Here is a 5,082-nt window from a genome sequence, read left to right as displayed (position 1 = left end):
CCGGGGGAGGAGCCGCCGGCCGCCCCGCCCCGAGCCCCGCCCCTGCCGCGGGGGGCGCCCGCCACCCCCGACCCCGCCCCCGGCCAGGCGGCGTCCAGGCCCCCAGCCCCTCCACGCCCTTGGCGTGGGAGCGAAAAACCCGTCCCTCCTCCGTCCTCGCGAGCTGGGGCGCCGACCAGCCCCTTCCCCACCACATCCTCCACCCGGACTCACTAAGTCCTGTCCACCCCAGGCCAGGATCCGGGTAATTGGAGAAAACTTGGGCCTCAATGAATCTGGCCAATGGAAGCACAACTAGACATTTTTTCTTTCCTTTTTAAAAGTCCTATGTTAGTTTATGTGGCAAATGCATACAGTTGAGCTGTCCACCCTTTGTGTGTCTAACGTGACTGCAGCTGTCAGCTGGGCTGTGGGGTGAGTTTTCAGAGACCGCAGGCTCCGCATGCGGACACCTTGCCAAAGCTGAGGAACAGTATTAGGAAGAGGAGAGTGAGGGCTGGGACGGCGGGCAGACCGATCTGAACAAAACACAGAGCTGGGCCATCAAAGTGCATGGCAGAGATGCCACAGGAGGTGGTGTGAGACTTTAAAAAACATTATTATTGGTTTGCCTTTTAAATTATCCATCACAAGACTGAAGTTAAAAAATCACAGTTCTCCCAAATGTATGCTCTTAAATGGTTATTTTCTTTCTGCTGTCATCAGCTTTCCTCTCAGAATACAGGTGTGAAATCACCCAATACACGTGCTCAGGACTCCCCTTGAAGAGGGAGGATGATGCCTGCATAACCCTGAAGGTTGTCCCCCCAACTCTTTCTGTAACCTCGCTGGTTCCTCACTGCCTAGTCCCAGAATTGACACTGGGAACTTGAAAGACATCTTTGGCAAGGCTCTCCTCTCACTCATCTAAGAGAGGAATTAACCTCGCTTTATCTAATTCCAATCACTGAAAGCCTTTTTTTTACCAGAACTACAATAGAATAACAATAGCTAATACTTACTGAATGCTGATTATATACTAGGCCTGGGGCCAGACCCTGTACATGTATTATTTCATTTTTAACCCTCAGCGCCCTAGTCAACAGCTGTGGTGGAATAAAGACCACAATAAAGGGCCTTAGGTTCCAGACCAGCTGTTTCTCAGACTTTTTCCGCAGCCAACAAAAACACTTATCCTGTGAACTTCACACTTAATTGTGTCTTCTTGTAAACCAGGCAACCCCCCTGGCTCTAGAGTGTCTGCCACAGTGACTTAATATCAGCAACCAACTACCACTCCTTTCTTTTTTAAAAAATAAAATTACATCTTATTTTAATGGGGGTACTAAGGATTGAACCCAAGACCTTGTGCGTGCTAAGCATGCGTCCTACCACTGAGCTACACCCACTCCCCTACTGCTCTTTCTAATAATGGTTTATTACTATGCCAGGTACTGTGCTCAGCCTTGTCGGGATTCAGGGCCCTTTCCTAAAACATATCAAACGAATTGTCATCTATCTGTCTCTAGGTAAGTTTTGAACTGCTGGAGGGCAAGGACCACCCTGCCTCACTCAGTTTTATACTCTCAGAGCCTAGCAAGGTGTCTAGTGCATTAGTAATGAAGGTGTTGAAAAAGTGAGTGAACACCCACCATAATTTGGCACACTTCAACATGCAGCTTAGAATGATGGAAGAGCATCCTGGGGACATAAGGATACAAGCTTCCTCAACCTTCATCGTCAGATTCATCTCTCAAACATCTTCAGGCAGGGGATCTGGTTCTAGGACTGGTTCTGTCACTGATTGGCTGAGATCCTTCTTGTCATCAGAATCAGGGTGTCATTTTGGTGTATCTCCAGGGCTGTTTAATGCTTTCTCCAGGCCATGACAAGGGCAAAGCACTTGGGATACGAATTAGACCTGATTTCAAGGAAAACCCAAGAAGACAAAAAATAGAGTTTACATCACTGGGCTAACTAAAATAATAGTGTTGCAATCCCCATACTGCCTCATTGACACGTGTGTATGATCTGGCCCCAGCCTTTTTTTCCAGCTTCATCTTGCTCCATCCTAGTCTGTCAGGTCCCAAAATGTGTCACGCTCCTTACCACCTCAGGGCCTTTGCACATGCTGTTACTATTGTCTGGAATGCTCTTCCTCTTCCTGTTTGCTGGTTAGCATGTACTCATCTTTCAGCTTAGTTCAGACATCACTTCCTCAGGGAAGCCTACCCTGAACCCTCCCCTTTGAACTATGTCCCTGTTATATGCTGACCATGGTAGCTCAAAGCTTTATTTCTTGCATTTACCAGTTTTTCCTGAACTACTTGTGATTATTTGTTTAAGATCTGTCTTCTCCACTAGACTGTAAACAAAGATTGAGCCTGCTTTGCTCACTGCTGGGTCTCCAGTGACCAGCAAAGCCATACTTAGTGTGCAAATTATTTTGCCTTTTTTTGGTTAGATCTCTTAAGTATGCATTTGGCTGAGAACCCAGAAATCATCATTTACAGGACTGATTAATGTGCTCTCTTCATTTGATAAACTCTTCTCAAAGACCATTCTGGTTTTTAACCTACTTTGTCAGCAGCGGTCCTGATTAATGTGTCTGGTTTCTTAATCTGATCTTACTCACTGTTCTCTATCACGTATGCAGTTTTTGCTAAGATGATTCTGTTTAAGGCCTAGAATATGAACCTTCCTGAAATGGACCCTAACATCGTCATCCCACGGCTCAAGAGAAAACAGACGTGCATGACTTTGAAACAGCCACAAAGCTACAGGTATCCAACCAGAGAAGAAAAATCTCAGGTCAAGGCCACCAGGAAAAACTCCAGGGTCTGTTAGCCACACCAGGTTCCACACCTGAGCCATGTTCCTGAAATGAACCGTTACCCCACAGAGCCTCTCAATCCCACGTATCCAATTAGCACTTTTTAGGTAAAACTGTTTTTAAGTGTTTATGTATTATCTTGACTCAGAATTTCTCTCTTTTGGGGTATTTCTATTTCTGTTTAATAGATCTGTTCACAGACTCTAAAAATACACTTACGTCAGTCTCTTTTGAAGGTTGAGATCATTTCTGGCAGGCAAATTACAGCACAGTTTAGTTGCCTCCTCTTAAGATCAAAGAATGTTGATGACAAAATAGAAAGGCTAAAATCTAGTTTTATCTTGCAACTCTTTCAAACATACTGAGGCTGTCTCTCCTTAGCAGAAACTGCTCACATATTTAAATAGCTTAGGCTGAGGTAGATCGACTGATAACATGAAAGTTTCCACTGTTGAACCTCAAGTGCTGTAATTCACAAGAACGTGGAAGGGCAAGAACAGGTGCCGAAGGTAGGATAACCCCATGAGCTAAAACACGTTTAGCCACATAATAACTTCGGACTTTTAAAAAATCCGTTGGTTCCCCCTGCAATGGTTCTACTTAGCACCTAGTCAGTGTTCTCTTTTCACTAGGCAGGTTGACAGGTAGCCATGAACCTATCATAAAAAGGAGGAGAAAATTTAACATTTCGTTTCTCAGACTGGAAGTCAGCCTCTCCAGGGACATTTTGGGTTTCCAGCTTGGAGGCAGTAGTTCAGAATCGACTGTATCTTTCTCAGTCTTGCTTTGTACAAACCAGCCTAGCCTGGGAGAGAAAGCAAGCATTTATAAAGAAGGCTGCCAAAGGTCACCCTATTTCTCTTTTCAGCACCCTAATTAAAAAGGCTGGATGGGGTGGCTCCCCTACTCTAATGAAAATCATTTCTGAAGTAGCACTGAAACCTTTTAACAAAGGGGCATTTATGTAGCACAATAGAACCTTGATATCTGCAGTGCTTAAAAAAAAAATTACATCCCCCTTCCTCAGGAAATTAACTTGCCAGGTTTGGTTTCAAGAGACTAACTTTCCTTATTTCACCCCTGTGTAATAAAAAGAAACCAAAGACAATTATTTTTATTATTAAAAATATTTTTTATTCACTGAAGCTGATCCATTCTCTTAGAAGGGACAGAGAGGCACATAGTATATTCCTTAAAAAATTAAATTAATTTACAAGTTAAAATAGAAGTGTTTTAGTCTTTAACGATAAAAAAAAATGCACATAAAACTTGATCCTCCAGCAAGCTTTTGCTTTTATAAGGTGACAGGACTACCACTGACTCAGACAAGATGGGCTCCACTCAGCTTTTGGGACAGAAGGACCTCAACTGTCAGTAAACCAGGAGACAGTTTCCAGTTAAAAATATTTGATATCATATCATTTTATGTCTATTTACACAGCAAAGTCCGGGGCCAAAACCACAGGAGGATACTATTTCTCATATATTTGTTGCTGACTCTGATAGGCTACTGGTTTATAATTTAAATATAATGCACAGGTTTTTTTTTTTTTAAATCAGATAGTTAAAATAGCATTTTATAAGCAGGGATTCTCTATTTGATGTTCACACTTTTAAAGAGCTCCTCTGGTATTTAACTGTAGTCTGCATCTTTACGGAGAATATCTTTTCTCTCTCAGCATAATCCCAAGTTTACGTATTATATACATAACATACAAGAAGGTCTAATTTCTTACACAGTGAAAATGGTTAACCTGAAAACAAACAAAATATAGATGTTTAACAATTAACTTTCAGTTTCTGCTCCTCTTTGGTATTAGATGATGTTTATGAAGGATTACAGCCCTCTTTTTGTTTTCAAGGTTAAGTATTAGGTATGGATGTCTGCTTCCTGCCTTCCACATGGATGAGAAATCGGCTTCTGCAGGAAGGAAACAGAGTTAATAAAATCAAAATCAATGAGCACCGGACTGGATAATACGCTGTAAACTCCCAGCCTCTGAAAAATTAACTGTGTGCTGATTCTCATCAACATGAGGTCATGCAAAATGTGAGGCACAGGAAAACTTCTCAGCAAAGAGAGAGCACAGAAGACAGGGAGCCAGGCAGAGGGCTAAACTCTACGCTTTCAGCGTTTTAAAGAGCTCCTGAGCTTAAATTGAAAACAACTGAAATGATGACGCTTTTTCACTTATCAAACTGGATTCTAAAGAAACTGCGTATGAAATGAAGGTTTGACAGAAGGAAACACAAATCAAGAAAGTGCTTAC

The 5,082-nt window shown here is 42.6% G+C and overlaps 1 protein-coding gene across 4 annotated transcripts in view; it reads right to left on the bottom strand.

Moving 5' to 3' along the window:
- Positions 1-4,158: 4,158 nt before the first annotated feature.
- Positions 4,159-5,082, bottom strand: part of CCDC62 (coiled-coil domain containing 62) — a 35,234-nt gene continuing 34,310 nt past the window's right edge. For all 4 annotated transcript variants that reach the window (XM_072953586.1, XM_072953587.1, XM_072953585.1 and 1 more), the window contains one exon: positions 4,159-4,733. The gene's annotated coding sequence lies outside the window, so the exon portion shown is untranslated. The remainder of the gene's footprint in view (positions 4,734-5,082) is intronic.

This window comes from Vicugna pacos, chromosome 32 (genome assembly GCF_048564905.1).
Source record: "Vicugna pacos chromosome 32, VicPac4, whole genome shotgun sequence".
In the NCBI taxonomy this organism is placed as follows: Eukaryota; Metazoa; Chordata; class Mammalia; order Artiodactyla; family Camelidae; genus Vicugna; species Vicugna pacos.
Note: the sequence above shows the minus strand (reverse complement) of the source record. Positions and strands in the feature narration are given on the sequence as shown.